The sequence below is a fragment of the Rhinopithecus bieti genome, unplaced genomic scaffold (genome assembly GCF_001698545.2).
Source record: "Rhinopithecus bieti isolate Rb0 unplaced genomic scaffold, ASM169854v2 scaffold_9919, whole genome shotgun sequence".
NCBI lineage: Eukaryota > Metazoa > Chordata > Mammalia > Primates > Cercopithecidae > Rhinopithecus > Rhinopithecus bieti.
Genome location: NW_016806411.1, coordinates 1,493,465 through 1,515,599, shown reverse-complemented (window position 1 = coordinate 1,515,599; position 22,135 = coordinate 1,493,465). Strand labels below are relative to the sequence as shown.

At 45.8% G+C, this 22,135-nt stretch overlaps 1 long non-coding RNA gene across 1 annotated transcript in view; it reads right to left on the bottom strand.

Moving 5' to 3' along the window:
- The window catches only part of LOC108532277 (uncharacterized), a 14,728-nt gene extending 14,426 nt beyond the window's left edge, over positions 1 to 302 (bottom strand). Inside the window, exon 1 of the long non-coding RNA XR_001886401.1 lies at positions 133 to 302. This is a non-coding gene — a long non-coding RNA (uncharacterized LOC108532277). The remainder of the gene's footprint in view (positions 1 to 132) is intronic.
- Between the last annotated feature and the right edge of the window lie 21,833 nt (positions 303 to 22,135).

The following is a 22,135-nucleotide window of genomic DNA, read 5'->3' as shown; positions in this document are numbered from 1 at the left end:
CGCCCCTTCAAACCTGCCCCCAGGCCCCCCCCCCCCCGCAGGGCCTTTGCACCAATTAGTCCCTGTCTTAGCTCAGGGTGCCACAAGAGAATCCAGACAGGGCAGCTTAAACAACAGAAATGCATTTCTCACAGCTCTGGAGGCTGGAAGTCCAAGATCAAGGTGCCTACAGATTCCATGGCTGGTGAGGATTCTCTCCTTGGCTTGCAGATGGCCTCCTTCTGGCTGTGTCCTCTCATGGGAGAGGGGTAGAGGGAGAGAGAGAGAAGGAGTGGGTGAGGGGAGGTATCCCTGGTGTTTCTTCCTGTTCCTATAAGGACACAGTTCTATTGGATCAGGGCCCACCCTATGACCTCACATAACCTTTACTACCTCCTTATAGGTTCTGTCTCCAAATGCAGTCACACTAGGGGTTAGAGCTTCAACATAAGAATTTTAGGTTCCGCCTCCAAATGCAGTCACACTGGGGGTTAGAGCTTTGACATACGAATTTTGGGAGGACATAGTTTAGTCCATAACGTTCCCTCTGCCCAGGTGGCTCTGCCTTGAATATCTGCAAGGCTGACCTGTTCACCCCTTGAACCTAGGCCGTGCGTCGCTGGAGTCCTCTTTACTAAAACCACCTGGAGTTGGGGAAGTAGCCATCATGGAGGAAAAATTAGGCAGCAATTGTCAATGGATGCTGGGTGGTATAAAAAACAGAGGTAAAACCACCAACAACAGAACAAAAAGCCCAGATGGCCACAAGTTCAGTTGCCATTTGTAGCAAGAGATGGACATTGGTGCATCCACCTGACTCCACATTTCCAAGGATGCTGCATTCCCAAGTGAGCTGCCAGACCAAAATACAGATGGTGCTGATTTAAACACCCGTGATGAAGCGGTGAGCAGATACACGTGGCGAGGAGGAGGAACGTGAAGGAGCTTTGAGAGGAAGACTTCTGTAGGCAGCTGTGCGCTGTGAGCCCCTTCTCCTGCCTTGTCAAGGACTTGGGTAGGGGGAGCTTATCTTCTTGCCTCAGGCTTGGTGAGGTTCAGCTCAACTGAACCTCTGGGGTTTGGAGGATGCAATGGCTGTGGGGTAACTCCCACCCAGGGAAACACAGAGGGCAGAACAGATGGGCTGGCAAACTGCTTCTTGGTGGGAAGGTGTGTGGGGAGGTGTTTCTAGGCACCAGTATGAGCCAACTTACTTCTGGATCCATGTGAATGACATTTCTGTTTTCCCTTTGCTTCATCCCTCCACATGCTCCAACCCGGGGGACCAGGAAGCGCTGTTGGCAGGTGATCAGAGACGGAACCAGGAAAGAGAAAAGGACCACATGAGGCCTTTCCAAAATCACTGTTTTGGAGAATGATTTATGTACAGGTTGCACCTATTTTAAGTGTGCAGTTACTAAGTTTCGACAAATATGCATACTCAGGTAATCACCACCACAGAGACAATGTTTCCATTGTCCCAGAAAGCTCTCTGGTCCTCTGCAGTCATACAGGACACCACAGGCCCCCACATGCTGTTACTAAGGTGTGCAAAATGCCATTGCCTCCCTCTGATTTCACTGTGCTGTCTTTGTTTTACTTTATCCAGGTCAAAAAAACCTTGGGGCTGGAGGTGAGTGGCTTTCAATTAGACCTCAGTCCTCCTGCCTTATTTTCCTCCCCTGAGGCCCTGTGGACCTTCTTGGAACTTGTGTATTCTCTGCAGGAAAGGGGATACATTGGGTTAGTTACCATGTGTTCCACAGCCTGGCTCTGAACTTGGTGCTCAGGGGGGAAACTCAAACTAAGGTACAGACGAAATACCTCGACAGGCAGAGGAGGAAGCAATATCCACGTTGTCAGGGAGAGGAAGGAGTTGGTTTGTAAAGGACTATTCCATACACCTTAGAAAGTGACCCCAGCAAATGTGAGAAAAACGTTGTAGAGTCACTATTTTTAAGAGCTGCAAAACCAGCTGGGTGTGGTGGTTCATGCCTATAATCCCAGCACTTTGGGAGGCCAAGGTGGGCGGATCACGAGGTTAGGAGTTCGAGACTAGCCTGACCAACATGGAGAAACCCCATCTCTATTAAGAATACAAAATTAGCCAGGCATGGTGGCACTTGCCTGTAATCCCACCTACTCGGGAGGCTGAGGCGGGAGAATCGCTTGAACCCAGGAGGCAGAGGTTGCGGTGAGCCAAGATTGTACCACTGCACCCCAGCCTAGGCAGCAAGAGCGAAACTCCGTCCCAAAAAAAAAAGAGCTGCAAAACCTTGACAGCCAATTTCGTCTCTCCAGTGGAGACTATTTACTTATTTACTTCATTAATTCCCCAAATAAATAATTATGGAGAATCTACTTCGTGTGGGATGTTGTTTTAAATATATGTGATCAAGCTGCAAGCAGATACACCTGGTGCCTGCCTTTATGAAGCTCATAGTCTGATGAGGTTATTGATAGTAAAAAAACTTCCATGGATATCCATCAGTTTCCCCTCACATTCAGCGGCTTAAATCCACCACCATTTTATTGTTGTACATGATTCTGTGTGTCATCTGGGCTGGAAGGGGCTTCCAGGCTGGGTCAGCTTGTGTGGTCTCTGCTCAGCTCTCTCCTCTGTCCCTGGTCAGTTAAGGGGTGGGCTGGCGCTGGCTGATGGAAGATGGCCTCACACGTGTCTGCCAGTCAGCAGGTCTTCCACCAGGGAGCCTTAGCTCTTCTGCACATGACCTTCCAATGTTCAGAAGGCTGGTTAGGACTTGGTGGTCTTGGGCTTCCAGTCATAGCAAGAGAGCAGACCCTGATGCACAACCACTTTTCAAATTTCCTCTTGTATTAATGTTTGTGAATGATGCATTGAGCAAAACAAATCACATGACCAACTCCCATGCATAGACTCTACCCCTTGACGGTGCGGTCTGCAAGGCCACATCACAGCAGGGCTCCCACTTACTCTGGGGCATAGAGAAGCCTCCCATGTGTAAGTGGTATGAATAGGAGGTTTCTGGGTGAAGGTTAGTGGGGTCCGCAAAGAATAGCATTTGAGGCAGAGGGGCCAGAATGTGCAAAGGCCCTGAAGCACTAGACAGCACCCAGCACTCAGGAAGATAATGAAGCCCAGGGTCAGGAAACTAGATATATCATCAGGGACTAAACCACACAGGGCCTTCTAGGCCAAGCAAAGACTCTGTATCTTTTTTTTTTTTTTTTTTTCCGAGACAGAGTCTCACTTGTGTCACTCAGGCTGGAATGCAGTGGTGCGATCTAGGCTCACTGCAACCTCCACCTCCCTGGTTCAAGCAATTCCCCTGCCTCAGCCTCCCAAGTAGCTGGGATTGCAGGCACACACCGCGTCCAGCTACTTTTATTGTATTTTTAATAGAGATGGGGTTTCACCATGTTGGCCAGACTAGTCTCTGACTCCTGACCTCAGGCAATCTGCCCACCTTGGCTTCCCAAAGTGCTGGGATTACAGGCATGAGCCACCGCGCCCGGCCCAGGACTCTGTATCTTAACCTCCGAAGGTTGGAAGCTAGTGATAAGCAGATTTGGGTTTGTACAATCACCCTGCTTGCCGGGCAGAGAATAGATGGTGGCTGAGCAGTGCCTAAGGGCATGTGCAGGGTGAGCAGGGGGAGGGTATCAAGGTGGTCCAGGTGGGGGAGGATGGTTTGGAATAGGGTAGTGGTGGCGAAGAAAAGAAGCAGGCCCAGAGATGTTCAGGAGGTCAAATGAGGAACATGTATGAGACACGCGGCAGTTTTTAAAACTGGCCACAAATTCGTTGCAGCCCCGCCCATCAGGTGGAGAGTAGGGGGGTGTGTTCCCACCCTTTTAATTTGGGCAGGCTGCTCTTATCAACAGAATATGGCAGAGGTGACCCTACGTGTGATATTATGATTTTATATACATACACACACACACGTATACATATAAGTCCTAAACCTATATATACACACACATATACACATACACACACACATACATGTGTATATGTGTGTGTGTGTCCACAGTTTCTGGCTTGTATTAATGACTCCCATAACCCTTGTTACAGTGTTGTGTTATAATGTTGGGACACTTTGGGCCTCAGAGGCAGGCCTCAGGAAACAGAACTTCTCTCTGCCCTTCTCCTGCCCATCTTTCATCTGTCCAAGGCAGGACTTCATCTGATTGTGGTCAAAAGACTCGCAGTCCCCAGAGGGCCCAGCTCCCGACCCTGGAGGAAGGCAGGCTACATAGAGAGCCTGAGAGAAGTCTGAACAGACAGCAGGCCTTGCCAGGTTTAGATCATGTGCCTTTTGTCCAATCACATTTCTACATGGTTGTCAGTCATCCTAGGAAATGAGTCCTCCATAAAAACCCAAAAGGACAGAGTTTGGAGAACTTACCTCCAGACTGCTGAACACGTGGAGGCTGACGGGAAGGTAAGCAAGAACCCATCCACATGCCGGAAGGGTGGCGCACCCCAGCTCCACAGGGACGGAAGCTCCTGCACTAGGGACCCTTCCAGACCTGCCTGTCCTGTGTATCCCTTCATCTGGGTGTTCATTTGTATCCTTTAACATATCTTCATGATAAGGCTGGGCGTGGTGGCTCACGCCTGTAATCCCAGCACTTTGGGAGGCAGAGGTGGGCGGATCACCTGAGGTCAGGGGTTTGAGATCAGCCTGACCAACATGGAGAAACCGTCTCTACTAAAAATACAAAATTAGCCAAGGGTAGTGGCACATGCCTGTAACCCCAGCTACTCGGGAGGCTGAGGCAGGAGAATCACTTGAACCTGGGAGGCAGAGGTTGTGGTGAGCTGAGATCTCACCATTGCACTCCAGCCTGGACAGCAAGAGCAAAACTCCGTCTCAAAAAAATCAAATAAAATATCTTCATAATAAACAGGTAAATACAAGTAAGTGTTTCCCTAAGTTCCATGAGCTGCTCCAGCAAATTAATGAAAACCAAAGAGGGAATTATGGGAACCCCCACTGTGAAGCCAGTCAGTCTGAAGTTCCAGAGGCCTGGACTTGCAATTGAGGGGAAGCAGGAGAGGGGGCTTGTGGGATTGAGCCCTCAACCTGTGGGATCTGACGCTATCTCCAGGCAGATAATCTTGGAATTGAATTAGAGGACGCCCAGCTTGTGTCTGCTTCTTGGCATGTAGGGGAAAAAAAAAACCCTTCATTTGGTCACAGAAGTCTGCTGTGTTGATTGGTGGTGTGTTGGTGTGAGAGAAGAAAATAATTAGTTTGTTTTATCCCAAACACTATGAAATTTCTGATTCTGGACCATAGAAGACCATGCAACAGCTGCCTTCATTATCGGACACTCTCAGAGCCGAGGGTCCCTTTGTAAGAATCCACATCCACCTGAGGCAGCCATGCTGGCAGGAAACCCAAGCTTCACAGAGAAGCCACATATCAGAGCTCCAGTCCTAGATGAGTTCAGCCTTCAAGTCAAACTTTCACTCACTTCCTCAAGTGAGTAAAGAAGCCTCTGGTGATTCCAGCCCCTGCCATTGGAGTCCTCTTTGCTGTGATCCCAGACACTGTGGGGCAGACAAGCTGTCCTCTCAGGGCCTGTTCAAAGTCCTGACCTCAGAATCTAGATGGCATTGTTAATGTAAAAGGAAGAAACTGAGGCAAAATTAAAACCGACAGTTTATTTGGGCCATGGTTGAGGGCTGTGCCCAGGACACACTTCCCAGGTTGCCTTGGAGAATGTTCTGGGGAACAAGGGGGAGGCTCTGGTTTTCAAAGAAAAAAGGATGAATCAGGAGAGGGGATATTACAAAAGCTGTTTGTCAAGAATTCTCTTTGGCTTACAAAAGTAACATTGGTTAGTAATTAGCTACACATTGTTGAACCAACCACAGGATGTATGGCTTCTTTTTTTTTTTTTTTTTTTTTTTTTGAGATGGAGCTCTGTCACCAGGCTGGAGTGCAGTGGCGCAATCTTGGCTCACTGCAATCTCTGCCTCTCAGGTTCAAGCAATTCCCAGGCTCAGCTTCCCGACTAGCTGGGACTACAGGCACACACCACCACACCCGGCTAATTTTTTGTATTTTAGTAGAGATGGGGGTTTCACTGTGTTGGCTAGGATGGTTTCCATCTCCTGACCTCGTGATTCGCCCACTTTGGCCTCCCAAAGTGCTGGGATTACAGGCGTAAGCCACCTCACCAGCCGAATGTATGGCATTTTGTGGCTACTTGGTGTCAGTTAGTTTAGAGTCCGCATAGCAAGGGGCTTCAAAATGTAACTATTTAGCTCAAAGGGGAGACATATGACTGCTGTTTCATTCCAACACTTCTCTGGGCCTGATACTTTAAAGGGGCTCATATTCCTCAGATAAAAAGTTTGTTTTCTTCTTTTCTTCTTTCAGCATAATAAAATGGATGTTGTTTTACACCACTGATTTTTTTTTAACTTTTAGTTTATTAATTTTTTAGGGATGGGGTCCTGCTCAATCACCTGCTGTGGAGAGCAGTGGCACAATCACAGCTGACTGCAGCCCCAAACTCTTGGGCTCAAGAGATCCTCCCACCTCAGCCTCCAAGTAGCTGGGACTACAGGCACACGTCATCTCAACCAATATATATATATATTTATATTTTTTGCAGCGGGGACAAAGATAAAGATACGGGAGGTGTTGGGGTGAGTTGCAGAGAAGATGGTAATAAGTTTTATGATCTCATTTCCTGTCAGTTAAAATGGTTTTCGTGAAGGAGGTAAGATGTCAAGAATGACATGTGAGACATTGGGAGCTCCTTTCTCGCTGGCAGTCAATTGGAGCAGGGATTGGAAATGTGAGTGGACTAACCCTCCTGAATGGTGATGACGTGCCCGGGAAGGGGTCCTGATCTAGAGCGCAAGAGAGGGTTCTTGGATCTCGTGCAAGAAAGAATTTGGGGCGAATCCATAAAGTGAAAGCAAGTCTATTAAGGAAGTAAAGGAATAAAAGAACCGTGACTGCATAGGCAGAGCAGCCCCAAAGGCTGCTGGTTGGCTATTTTTATCATTATTTCTTGATTATGTGCTAAACCAGGGGTGACTTATTCCTGAGATTTTGGGAAAAAGGGGTGGGCAATTCCTGGAACTGGAAGTTCCTCCCCTTTTTAGACCATATAGGGTAACTTCCAGATGTTGCCATGGCATTTGTAAACTGGTGCTGGTGGGAGTGTCTTTTAGCATGCTAACATATTATTATTATCAGCATATAATGAGCAGTGAGGATGACCAAAAGTCACTTTCATCGCCACCTTGGTTTTGGTAGGATTTGGCCAGCTTCATTAGCACAACCTTTTATCAGCAAGGTCTTTGTGATATGTATCTTGTGCTGACCTCCTGTCTCTCCTATAACTTAGAATGCCTAACCTCCTGGGAATGCAGCCCGGTGGATCTCAGCCTTATTTTACCCAGCCCCTATTCAAGATGGAGTTGTTCTGGTTCAAATGCCTCTGACAATTAAAGGGCAGATGGGGACTGGAGGAGACCAAACCCCAGCAGCTGGGGTGTCCAAGGCCATTGGCTGTCGTCCCACGGAGCACTGGGTGGAAGTTGAGTCTGCCCTGGAGAGTACAATAGCCTATCTAGATCATAAAGTGCTTTGAGTTCAGGACAAGGAAAAAGAGCCTTATGAAAAACGTAGGACTTAATTATTTTCTGGACTATTTATCCTTCATCTGTCTTTCTACATAAAGACAAATTCCAAAGAATATTCATTGATTTAAGTAATTTTCTAGTGGGAGATTCAGCATTTAGTTTCTAGAGGAATGAAAGGTACATGCCTGAAAGGACTTTTCTCTCGTTAAAAAGTGTGATTAGGGGATTACCCAGAACACTCTGCGTTGCATTTCCCTGTGGCTTTCATTACAGCTGCTCCTTCCTCAGCAGGTTCCATAATTATACAAATGTCTTAGCCTTTCAAGTGCTTCATTATTCATTTGTTACTCACCAAGATCACCTAAGGCCTATTCAGCTGCAGAGATGGCTCGCTCAATTCACTGGCTGTGGGTTTAATTTTTGATTTGGGTCTTTTATGTTTCATAGGAAAGATGAAAATGAAAGACAGCATTTTATGCTTGCAGACTTAGCTTTTATTCTTTATAGTCTTTATATGGGATCCTGCAGACTGTTCGGTGCTTGATTCTAGTTGTACTTGCTTGCAAATGATAGGCCCCGTCATTGTAAGCAATTTTGTCCACTTGAAATATCTCATTTACTGTCATTCCTTCATGTAAGCAACAGTCTCTCCCGCATCCTTTGGGTCTCATGGCCATGGTACCATCTGCTTCTATTTAATCATTCTGTAATAAAATGTTCAATGAAACCCATTTCAGAATCCCAATTTCCAATAACAAATGTTATTTATTTATTTATTTATTTATTTATTTATTTATTTATTGAGATGGAGTTTCGCTCTTGTTTCCCAGGCTGGAGTGCACACAATCTCGGCTCACCACAACCTCCAACCTCCCGGGTTCAAGCAATTCTCCTGCCGTCAGCCTCCTGAGTAGCTGGGATTACAGACATGTGCCACCACACGTGGCTAATTTTGTATTTTTAGTAGAGACGGTGTTTCTACATGTTGGTCCGGCTGGCCTCGAACTCCCAACCTCAGGTGATCCTCCCACCTCAGCCTCCCGAAGTGCTGGGATTACAGGCGTGAGCCACTACACCTGGCCAACACATGTTATTTATATATAACTTCTAAAGAAAATTATACAGTGCTTCTCAGCGGTATGTATATGGGGAAATGATTCAGTCATGTGAAATGGTAAATAGAGATAAATCCTTTTGTCAAACAAGAAGCTAACATCTTTTCAGTGGTTAATTATTCATTTGGCTGTTTGATTGTCATTTAGAAGAGTTCAGAAATACAAATACCTATGGGGTCAAGCAAATATAAATGTGTGTTGTGCTGGGATATATAAAACAAGAATGAAGTGAAACACACTTATAATCACACCATATTTTTAGAAAATTAATCTTTTATTTAGAGAAAATTGTATACTCGCTTGCAGTTTTGAGAAATAATACAGAGAGATGGCTGGGCGCAGTGGCTAACACCTGTAATCCCAGCACTTTGGGAGGCCAAGGCAGGTGGATCACGAGGTCAGGAGGTCGAGACCATCCTGGCTAACACGGTGAAACCCCATCTCCACTAAAATATAAAAAATTAGCCGGGGGTCGTGGCGGGCGCCTGTAGTCCCAGCTACTTTGGAGGCTGAGGCAGGAGAATGGCGTGAACCTGGGAGGCAGAGATTGCAGTGAGCTGAGATCATGCCACCGCACTCTAGCCTGGACGACAGAGCGAGACTCCATCTCAGAAAATAATAATAATAATAATAATACAGAGAGATCCCGAGTATCCTTCACTGAGTTTCTCCCAATGGTAACATCTTATAAAACAAGTACCATGGTAGGGTATTGATGCTGGCATAGTCAAGATACAGAACATTTCCAGCACTCCAGGGATCCCTCATGTTAACCCTTTTTGGCCTCTGACTTTCCCATCCCAACCCTAACCCTGGGCAATCAGTAATCTTCACTAGATTATTCCCCATTTCTATAATTTTGTGATTTCCTTTTTTCTTTCTTAATTTTGGAATTTTGAGAATGATATATAAACAATCCTATAGTAAATTACCTTTGGCTTTTTTTTTTTTTTACACTCAGTATAACTGCCTTGTGATTCATACAAGTTGTTGCATGAATAGTTTGTTGATTGCTGAGAAGTATTCCATGACATGGAATGTACAAGAGCTTAACCATTCATCCAATGAAAAACCTCTGGTTTGCTTCTAGTTTTTGGTTGTTACAAATAAAGCTGCTCTGAGCATTCACATATAGACTGTTTTTTTTTTTTTTTGAGACAGAGTCTCGCTCAGGTCCCCTGGCCAGAGTGCAATGGCATGATCTTGGCTCCCTGCAACCTCCGCCTCCCAGGTTCAAGTGATTCTCCTGCCTTAGACCCCCGAGTAGGTAGGATTACAGGCACCCACCACCACACCCAGCTAATTTCTGTATTTTTATTAGAGATGGGGGTTTCACCATGTTGGGCAGTCTGGTCTTGAACTCCTAATCCCAAGTGATTTACCCACCTTGACCTCCCAAGTGCTGGGATTACAGGTGTGAGCCACCGGACTCAGCCACATGTAGGTTTTTGTAGGAACATAAATCTTCGTGTTTCTGGGATAAATACCCCAGAGTTTACTTGCTTGTTTGTAGATTAGTTGCATGGTCAGTTTTGTGAGAAACTGTCAAAAAACTTGGCTGAAACTATCCCGAGTGGCTGTCCCACTTTGCCTTCCCACCAGCAGTGTATGAGTGATCTGTTTTCCTAGCGTCTCCACTGGTATTTGGTGCTGTCACTGTTTTGTATTTCAGTCACTCTGTTAGGAGTGTAGTGATATCTCATTTTGCTTACTTTACATTTCCCTAATGGCTGATGGTACTGAGAGTCTTTTCCTGTGCCTGTCTGCCATCTGTAGATCTTTGAAATGTCAGCTCACGTCATTTCCCATGTTCTGGTTACTTCGTCTTTTAAAACAAGGAACCGAAGAGGGTGGCACTTTGTGGTTTGTGAAGAGACTGCCACATCGATGACCATCTTACAGTGACTAAAAGCCACTAAGGCTTTTCTCTTGAAAGAGTTTTACCATGGCCTAGTGAATTGCCAGTGCACTCAATTTAGTAATCACTGACATGCGCCCAGAGACAAAAGCAGTCCTTGTCTTCTGTCAGTTGATGGACTCTGAAATCTAGGGTCAGGATCTCTCATAGCAAAGAAACAGAAAACACATTTGCTTTTATCCAGCTCTGCCCATGCCCTTCTTTCTGTAACGAGGCAGGGAGACCCCTGGGAGCTGTGAGAGGCAGAAGGAGATGAGGGAGCACATAGGCTCCAAATCCCTTCTCTTCCTTTTTCACACTTAAATTTTCACTTAATTTTTTCTTTTTTCTTTCTTTTTTTGTCTCTCCCCATTTCTTGAAAGTTTTGCTACAATCCAGAGTGGTTACACAAGTAAGAATTCCCTGGTTTGGACTCCAAATCTGTATCTTCAGCAAGCATCCCAGGCCATTCTTATCTTCTGCTAAGCTTGGGAAACAGTGCCTCATTCTGCTGTTTCTGAGTGTCGATCTCTGCTCTATAATAAGGTAGGTTCTTTGGGAGATGGGCTATCAGGCCTCTGAAGTGTCCATCAGTGCCATTTAGTGCACACATGTGGCCCAGTGTCCCAAGGTTAACGCCTGTGACCATGTCTATCAGCTCCTCTGTTTAAGTGTCCCATTGGGATGTTCACGAACATTCTCAGAAGAGAGGTAGGAACAATTCTTTTTCAATCGCACATCTCTGACTTGTCTGACTCATCTCAGAGTTAAACTTTCTGCTTCCTTCCTCCTAACCAGGTTATGCACATAATAAACTTTGTTAATTTAGAAATGTTAAATAACATTTCTGAAATAATTTGTGTGAGATATTCCCAAATATACTAATCACAAATCTTTCTGCCCTGTGCCTTAGAAATAGATTCTCAAAAGAAAGGTGAATGGTCGTTTGAAGTTCTAACCAGCTGAATGCACTAGCAAAACCTGTTCATGCTCTGATGGGGTCAATTCTCATCATAGTCAATTCTCATCACTTGTTTGTTTGTTTGTTTGTTTGTTTTTGAGACAGAGTCATGCTCTGTTGCCCAGGCTGGAGTGCAATGGCACGATTTCAGCTCACTGTAACCTCCACCTCCCGGGTTCCAGTGATTCTCATGCCTCAGCCTCCTGAGTAGCTGGTGTTAGAGGCGTGCACCACTGCACTTGGGCTAATTTCTTGTATTTTTAGTAGAAACCGGGGTTTTACCATGTTGGCCAGGCTGATCTCGAACTCCTGACATCAAGTGATCCACTCACCTTGGCCTCCCAAAATGCTGGGATTACAGGTGTGAGCCACTGCACTCAGCCATCATAGGCAGTTTTAATGTCTGCGCTGGAGGGCCTGAGACAACAGCGATTTCACCCCCACCTCATGTTTTCCCAGCAGGGCCTGGAGAAGGGCCCTGTTGGTGGCAGGCACAGCCAAGGACCCAGCTTTCCTGTTTCTAAACTGAGAAATTTTGAATTGCTTCCTCCCTCTCTCAGTTGGTACACAACAATTCAGATAAGAGCTCCCTAGAATACAGAACTCAAACAAGCCCCAAGCGCTTGTCCAAATTGCTGTGTGCTGTGGTCAGACAAGAACCCTGAGTTGAAAGGACTTTTGCAGACAGTCCTCCAGAGTAAGTGTCCTCCTGTCCAGGTGCCTGTTCTCATGGCTCAAGGGGAAGGGATGAAGCATTCAACAGTCTTGTTTCTGGATGGGGACTGGGAATCTTCCCTCTATATCCCATGTCACTCAAACTATACGCGACGTGCTCCAAGCTGTCTTTCTCCGCCAGCAGCAGGTCCCCTCTCACCGTGGGAGTCTGCACGAAGGAGGGGACGCACTGCGTAGTGACTGAAAATACGGATAAGAAAAGATGACTGTGCGGGGAGAGGACTGGGGTCACAGGCTCCTTCAGAAGCATCAAGCTTCTACTTTAGTAAAAAGCATTAAAGGTAAGTCAGTGGAAAACCAGGAATCCTAAACCACTTTGCCTGCCTGCCAGCAGCCCTCACCTGCTGTGGGGCGCCGGGTCAGGGAGCAGCATCGAGGCTTCAGAAGCCCATCGTGAAAATTCATAGTGTCTTCGTTCCTTCCTTACCTGCATTTAAAACCAATCTATCCCCATCAAAATGGTGTTCAGGACCTCCCATAGACCAGGAGGAATGCTCAGGCTATCAACATTATCTTAGGCCTGTGAGGGCTGATCATCCCAATTGGGTCATTCTTGTTCTACCCAACTAAAGCAGAGAAAAGAAGCGAGAAGCCGGGGCTGTGGGGGGTGTTTGGGGTGGTGGGGTGGGGAGGGCGGTGGGAAAAAGCCGTTCAGGGACAAAACCATTGCTCAAAGGTGTCATCCTTTGGGCAAGTCTCACTGCTGGAACTGCTTGTTGAAATCTGAAACGCAGTTTTATCTCTAGCTTCTGAGATAACTTGCTGCAATCCTAAGGACTAATTTTTCCCATTGCAGTGCCAACAATCAGAACTTGCAGCTCCAACTCCCCAGAGCTTCCCAGTGCCAATGAACTTTCTCAAGAGCATACATAACCTTGCAGAAGCTTACCAGAGGCCCACCTGTTCTGTGTGTAGGCCCTCGAACTGAGAGTCTCCCCTTCCCAAATGAAACATTAAATTAAAGATATTTGGTCTATATATTATATTCTGACTGTGACACGCGCTCTACAATATTTTACATTTTTACCATTCACACTCATATCTCTGTTTCGTTTAAATATAAATTCTTTTAAAATTTATGGCCAGGCATGGTGGCTCACAGCCTGTCATCACCAAGCACTTTGGGAGGTCAAGGTGGGGCGGTCACAAGGTCAGGAAGATCAAGACCATCCTGTGCTAAACACGGTGAAACCCCGTCTTCTACAAGTACATAAAAAATATAGCCGGGCCCGAGGTGCGCGGGCACATGTAGTCCAGCTAACCTTGGGAGGCTGAGCATACAACAAAGAATGGAGTGAACCACGGGAGGTGGAGCTTGCCAGTGAGTCCGAGAATCAATGCCACTGCACATCCAGCCTGGGGGACAGAGCGAGACTCTGTCTCAAATAAATAAATAAATAAATAAATAAATAAATAAATAAATACCTCAAACCCTTGGCTGGGCGCAGTAGCTCACACCTGTAATCCCAGCACCTTGGGAGGCTGAGGCAGGTGGATCACTTGAGGTCAGGAGTTTGAGAACAGCCTGGCCAACATGGTGAAACTCCGTCTCTACTAAAAATACAAAAATTATCTAGGCGTGGTGGCAGGCGCCTGTAAGCCCAGTTACTCGGGAGGCTGAGGCAGGAGAATCACTTGAACCCAGAAGGTGGAGGTCGCACTGAGCCAATATCACGCCATTGCACTCCAGCCTGGGCAACAAAGAGCAAGACTCTGGCTAAAAAACAGACAAACAAACAGACAAACCCAAACCCTTTAAAACAATGTAAGAAATAAATCAGCAGTGTGATATAAAAATGAGTCACTAATTCAAAATGGAATCCTCCTGAGATAATGCCTGCTTAGAAGAGTGCCCAGGGTATATTAGGCACAAAGGGCTTACCAGTCATGGGGACTGTTAGGTTTCCAGATTATGAGGATGCCCATTGTAATTTTCACATTTTTGACAAGAGGTGGTCATGTGAACCTCGCCTCACCCTATGCAAACCTTGTTTAGCTATCAGCCGAGTAGGCAAGCATAACTCCATTAATATGATATGAACGCAAACCTTTCCATTTGAGTTACCATTTTGATTCTTCTGTCTAGTTCTTCTGTGTTAAACATATTATAAATATGAGCCTGTTTTCTAAATCTCAAAGCATATCTAAAATTCTCATTTCTTCGAAGGGTATGAAATTCTAATCAGTTTTGGGAATTTGCTCATGTTGTCATTTATTTGACAAATACCTTCTCTGGAAAAGCCACTTTGGTTAGTTCTGATTTCTCTTTCTCTTTTCTAAATGCCTTTGATACATTTAAGCATATTTTTACAGTCAGCCATATCAAATAGTAAGCAAGGAATGAATTAAAAACACACACATACTTTATTCTCTCAATCACAGGTCAGCAAAATTTTTCCATGAAGGGCCAGATAGTAAATATTTTAAGCTTTGCAAACCTCTATCACAACTACTCAACCTTGTTATTACAGTGGGAAAACAGTCCTAGACCAGTCCTGAATGAACGAGCATGGCTGTGTTCCAATAAAACTTTATTTTGGACATTTATTAGAGTCACTAAAACTTGAACTTCACATACTTTTCACATGTCACTAAATATTCTTCTTCCCCCCACCCTCCCGCCCCTCAGGCATTAAAAAATGTAAAAAAACTATTTCTAGCTTATAGGCTACATAAAAGAGGTGGGGGGCTGTAGTTTGCTGCCTTCTGCTCTAAACTGTTGATGATTATGACCAATGAATTATTACGAATCGTTTTAGTGCTGTCACTAACTGTAAGCAGATGCCCACATGGCTAGATGACTTAGAGAAAAGGCCCCAGTGCTGAGGACATTTCCTCTCAACAAAGCCAGACAAGTGGAAAAATAGAAATTTTGATTACAAATCTATTTTCTTCAGTTCCAATGATCTCTGTTTGCGGCTAGCTCCTGTTTGATTTCTGATCAATAGTCTGGGATGGGATATCTTACATGAACTTCCTGATGATCAGAAGATCTCTTTTTCTCTTCTGTATTTCTCATATTGAAACACCGGCTGGGCGCGGTGGCTCATCCCTGCAATCGCAGCACTTTGGGAGGCTGAGGCAGGTGGATCACCTGAGGTTGGGAGTTCGAGACCAGCCTGACCAACATGGAGAAATCCCATCTCTACTAAAAATACCAAATTAGCCTCAGCCTCCCTAGTAACTGAGATTACAGGCATGAACCACCATGCTCGGCCCCCAGTTTGGCATATTTTAAAAGAAGGAAATGGGTAATGAAATCATTTTGAAAGAAAAGTGCTAGAAGAACTGTTTTGTACAAAATGTTAAAAATTTAATGAGAAAAGGAAGCTTTGTAGACAAATAGGGGGCTGGGAAGTGGCAGGAACTCTGGTCATTATTTGAGCAAGCTCTTTGCTCCTGTGTTGTGACTGACACCACAGCTTATCTTGATAGAGCTATGAGATGACTACGCTCATTACATGTGTTCATTCATGCCAAGTATCGTGTGATATTGCTACTAGCATCTTGAAATGAATTAAACTATAATTTCGATAATTTTCAATAAAATATATGACAACTTTATCAAAGGGAATGGGGGTCTTCATGTTACAATAAATGTTTCCTTTTTTGTTTGTAATTCTGAAGGAGATGTTTGTCTTCAAATTTGACCCCCAGGAGACAGGCAGCTGGTGCAGCACAATCGCTCCCATTCTCCCGTTCCTGCTGAGGAGAGGGAGAAGTCTAGATGCGGGGTCGTGAAGTAAGCTGTCAGCTGTGATAGCTTTGGAGCTGTTAACCACTGCACCAAAGCTAACCCTTCCCTCTGAAAGATTTTCATCCTGGACCCACGAACCTGTCCCTTCCTTGCAGATGTGTGACTGTCCCAGCTCGCTCCTCTGTGGACATCAACTCCTTTCCCAGCGTGGACATCAACTCCTTGCCCAGCCTGTTGCTCTCACCACACCTACATCAAGACTGGCCTGCTGCATATCTTCCCATCAGCTAGGAAATCACCACCGTGAGATCTAAGCTAGGAGTCCTCTTCTCACAAAAAGCGGCTTCCACATCACGAGAGTTGTACAGCATGGTCACAGGTCAAGATGCTGAAGAACAGGGATCAAAATCCCCAGTGAGATGTCAACTTTTAGATAGGCTGGCCCAACCCAAAATGTCCGGCAGAACTTTCATGTTGTGTAACTTTGGGTCAAAAAAGAAATTTTGTGGCCAAAATTAAACTACAGTTTTTCTTCTTGTTGAAAGTACCGAGACTTTCTGCCAGCCACGTTGGCTCACGCCTGTAATCCCAGCACTTTGGGAGGCCGAGGTGAGCAGATCACGAAGTCAGGAGTTCGAGACCAGCCTAGTCAGCATGGTGAAACCCCATGTCTACTAAAAATACAAAAAATTAGCTGGGCATGGTGGCACGCTGTAGTCCCAGCAACTTGGGAGGCCGAGGCAGGACAATTGCTTGAACCCGGGAGGCGGAGCTTGCAGTGAGCCGAGATCGTGCCACTGCACTCCAGCCTGGGCAACAGAGTGAGACTCCGTCTCAAAAAAAAGGAATGCTGAGACTTTCCGGAAATGTCTATTGTTTGATAGAGAAAAAGTTTATATAAAGATGAGACAAAAACATCCAAGGAATTTTCTCTTTGGAGAAAATGTCTTCCAGTGGAAAACGACATGCAGAGAAGGCCTTTGGTATGTTGCTGGTGGACTGATCCCAGACTCCCCAGTCCATTTTCAACAAGCATCAGTGTTGAAGCTTTGACTCACTGTGATGTCAGGGAGGATGCCTGCTGGCCAGGGAGCTTTCTCCCAGACATTGTCACCTTAGTGAGGTCTCTACTTCTGCCTAGTGTCCACAGTTATTTTCCATAGACCCATAGCTATACACTCAAGTTAACCAAACTCTTAAGAGACCCCAAACACGAATTTTTTTTTTTTTTTTTTTTTTTTTTTGAGATGGAGTCTTGGTCTGTCACCCAGGCTGAAATGAAGTGGCACCATCTTGACTCACTGCAACCTCCATCTCCTGAGTTCAAGCAATTCTCTTGTCTCCGCCTCCTGAGTAGCTGAGACTACAGGCACACGCCACCATGTCTGGATAATTTTTGTATTTTTAGTTGAGATGGGGTTTCACCATGTTGGTCAGGCTGGTCTCGAACTCCTGACCTCGGGTGATCCACCTACGTTGGCCTCCCAAAGTGCTGGGATTACAGGCATGAGCCACCATGCCTGGCCCTGATTTTTTAAATTCAGAGTGAATAAAGGACTAGAAGAAGCACAGTTCTGCTCTGTTGCACATCTCTGCCCTCAATATTGGAAGTCCATTATTCTTAGGAGGCTGTGCTGGGGTGGAGGAGAGGGGTGCATCCGACACATTAGAGGCACCTTCCCAGATGGCGGCCTCAGGAAGCATCTATGAATTGGAAGCTGAGAGCTGTGTCCTGTTGTGGCTGATACGTCCATCACTCCCATATGTAGACCACAAGTTGGCCAGAACAGCTTCACTGTGCACGTGGCTAAAACACTGAAAAATCCATACTGCAACTTGTAGGCTCTTTTGTCTAAAGTACTCCCAGGCCATTTCCCTTTCATTGGTGTCAATCATTCTGCCAAGATGCAATGTGTATGTATTGTGACTTCAGCCCCTGAGTGACAATCCTATTTTAGGCCTAACCGTTGTTTCTCCTACACATGATTTACACCCCTTGATCCTACCTGGATATTCCTAAATCCAGTGTCTATATAGTTAGAGATGATATTTCAGGGTAGTTCAAACTTCACTTTATGAGGAAGGCCTTGTATTTAGCTTGCATGGACACCTTTCCTTGCTCAGTGCCTGGCAGCGTGGATGTTACTTAGCTGCGTCTTTACTATTCTTGGTTTGGAAGTTAGGGCATGTCAGACAATTTATTAATTTGTTTTTTACATATGGCTGCTTTTGTTTCAGCATTGGTTTATTGCGGGTGGCATAATATTAGCAGTTTACAAATAAATCCTAGAAAGGAATGTGTGTATTAAGGCGGGGCTAAAGTAGGAAGGAGATGACAGAGGGACGGGGGCGGGGAAAGAAACAGAAAAACCCAGCATAGAAATCCTGGCCTTCTACTGGCCCATTAACAAGTTTATTTATATGAAGTGGGTCAGGTACAATTAAAGACATTTTCATTCCAACCCTCAGCAGAGTCGGTGCCTATTCCAAGTGGAGCTTATATTCTGGGGGCAGGTGCAGTGAGAATGGTGCTGGGTCTGCTCTCTGGAGTTTTCACACATCCACATCTGGGATCCCCACTAGAGTGTCCCTCCTGATATCTCCCACCTGCCGATCAAGTCTACGTTTATTTTGTTATTCTGAGGAACAATTTTAATACCAGTTCTTGATCTCCTATCATCTAGGTAGAAATAGAGGTATTATCATTCTTCTTCTGTCTAGTCATGCTTTTGAGGTCACAAATTTAATATCATTGCATGTAGTTAATCTTCACATCATCCCACGTGGAAGTTGTCTCTCAGTGACTTTTATAAGAAACACACTTGCTTTCAGTCTGCACCAGCAGGGTGATCTTACTTTTGTCTTGCTCTGTCGCCCAGGCTGGAGTGCAGTGGCCGGATCTCAAATCACTGCAAGCTCCGCCTCCAGGGTTTACGTCATTCTCCTGCCTCAGCCTCCCAAGTAGCTGGGACTACAGGCGCCCGCCACCTCGCTCCGCTAGTTTTTTGTATTTTTTAGTAGAGACGGGGGTTTCACCGTGTTAGCCAGGATGGTCTCAATCTCCTGACCTCATGATCCACCCGTCTTGGCCTCCCAAAGTGCTGGGATTACAGGCTTGAGCCACCGCGCCCGGCCAATCTTACTTTCTAATGTGCTTTCGTGTTTGTTTGTTTGTTTTTCAGACAGAGTCTTGCTCTGTCACCCAGGCTGGAGTGCAGTGGCACAATCTCGGCTCATTGCAACCTCCGCCTCCCAGGTTCAAGCAGTTCTCACGCCTCAGCCTCCCTTGTAGCTGAAATTACAGGTATGCACCACCCCACCCAGCTAATTTTTTGTATTCTTAGTAGAGATGGAGTTGCCCAGGCTGATCTCAAACTCCTGAGCTCATGCAATCCGCCCACCTCAGCCTTCCAAAGTGCTAGGATTACAGGTGTGAGCCACTGCGCCCCGCCTGCTTGCATATTTTTATTTCACGTGTGCCTCCTGTGGGTGGTCAAGTACTGAACTTTTTTTTTTTTTTAATACTGGCAATGACTTTTATTTATTTATTTTTTTGAGTCAGAAGTTCTGCCTATTTGCATTTGCTGATATCAGGGACCCTCTTCTATCCCACCGTAGCTCTGTCCCCATGATTGACAGGTCATTTACTTCCCGCCACATGGCTTCCCTTTGCATTTTGTGAGTGGGTCACAGGGCGCTCACTGACTTGCTGGTAACTTTCTTCAAGGCTTCAAGGTAAAAAAAAAAAAAAAAAAAAAAAAAAAAAAAAAAAAATGCAGGCCGGGCACGGTGGCTCAAGCCTGTAATCCCAGCACTTTGGGAGGCCGAGACGGGTGGATCACGAGGTCAGGAGATCGAGACCATCCTGGTCTACACGGTGAAACCCCGTCTCTACTAAAAAATACAAAAAACTAGCCGGGCGAGATGGCGGGCGCCTGTAGTCCCAGCTACTCGGGAGGCTGAGGCAGGAGAATGGCGTAAACCTGGGAGGCGGAGCTTGCAGTGAGCCGAGATCCCGCCACTGCACTCCAGCCTGGGCGACAGAGCGAGACTCCATCTCAAAAGAAAAAAAAAAAAAAAGCAAAATCCATGCCACATTTTCAAGGAACGACATGGGAGACGTTATTGTCAACCTGCATCCCTCTACTTGATTAGAGCAGTCTCCGTCTGGAGGAAAAGCCCCTCTGGGACTGGTGGTGACCACTGTTTGCTTTACACGTGGCTCTGAGAATGGGAAGGGCCCCACCCTGGGCCCAGGTTTCCTCAGGACACCCAGTGTGGCATGGGTAGGACGGATTTGGGGACTGAGGAAAGAAAGAAAAGAAACCAAAAATGCATCTTCTTTGCCAAATCACTCTCTCCTTGACTCATCCCCTACCTTGTCTTTGGATCATCGGCGGCATGACATTGAAATAGAGTCTAAAATGAAGTTACAGGTAAGCTACAAGCCCGCCCGGAGGGCAGTGTCGCGTGTGGACAGAAAGAGGATGTTTCTACCTTCATCCTCCACCTCAATCCCTGCCCACAACGACACAGATGTGTCCAGAGTGCCTGGTTTCCAAGGTCAGCAGAGAAGTAGCATGTCTTGCTCCCATTTTTGGCTGACAATTTTTTTTTTTGAGATGGATTTTGACAAGAGCAACTCCCTGTGTGTTGGAAGGCAGGATTCCTCTCAACCAAGGCTGTTCAAAGCACAAGTGAATGCAATGGTTATACATTTCAAGTAAGTACTTTTCAAAAACAATTATGCTTCAAAAGAATTAATTTTATAATTTTGTTTCTACTAAATTGATTGACTTCAATTTTGTGTCATATGAATTTATTGAACATCACTGAGCAAAAATTAACATCCTTTTGTCGGTATCAGTTAAATACCAATGTCTAAGAGAAAATCTTGAGACCAGTACATTAAAATCTGATAACGGGTTGGACATTTTGATATTTTTGCAACATTCTTTTAAAAAATGAAGTGTTGCTGGGTGTGGTGGGTCATACTTGTAATCCCTCCACTTTGGGAGGCTGAGGCGGGCAGATCACGAGGTCAGGAGTTCGAGACCAGCCTGACCAACATGGTGAAACCTTGTCTCTACTAAAAATACAAAAATTAGCCAGGTGTGGCATCTGCCTGTAATCCCAGCTGCTCAGGAGGCTAAGGCAGGAGAATCTCTTGAACCTGGGAGGTGGAGGTTGCAGTGAGCTGAGGTCGTGCCCCTGCACTGCAGCCTGGGCGACAGAGCAAGAATCTGTCTCAACAACAACAACAACAACAAAAATGAAGTGTCAGACACCTCATTATAATTGAGGTTCCCTAGAACAGAGTTTTTGAGGAGATTTGCACACCAGGATCTTTGAGGCACCCTCATGGGAATCATCCTGTGAAGGAATGTGAGTAGCAAGAGGGAAGGGGCAGACTTGGGCTGTGATGTGGGTGCAACAGCAGCCTCAGTGGACCACGTGGAGTTCTGAGCTGGGATGGTTTTTCTGAGCTGCCCCCCACGAAAGGAACATGACTTGAGTGAGGCAGCCTCTTTCTGCTGAGGGCAGTTCCGGAGGAGGGAGCCATCAGCAGCCGATACTCCCAGCAGCCAGGAAATGAGGGCCTTCGCCCTGAGAGGAGATCCACCACAGCAGTAATTAAGTCATTTATTTTCTATTCTTCTTGGAATGTGGATATGAGAAAAGAAAAGGCAAGACTGAGAGCCCCACCAGATGGAATGAAAGCAGTAGGGCCCAAGGCACCATCCAGTGGGTTCTGTGGATGCCTGTCTCCCCGGTGAGGACCGGAGAAGGGTCTCTTGCAACTGCCCCACCCCATAAACAGAATTCTTCTGTGTTATATCTCATACTCTCTGCTTTCACCTAGCAGATACTTTTCCATATTTTAAAAAATTAAGTTGTCATTACTTCACTCGTTATACCTCTGTTATGTGTCAAGCGCTGTTCTAAACGCTGGGGATCCAGTAGCGAACAAAACAAAAATTCTTGTCCTCCTAAGGCTCTAGAGATTTATTTCAAGGAATTGATTCACGCAATTGTGAGGACTGACTAGTCCAAAGTCTGTAGGGTAGGTAAGTTTGAAGTTGTGGGGCAGACTAGAGGCTGGAAACTCAAGCAGGAGTTGATGCTACAGAATTTATTCCCTTTCTACATTTTT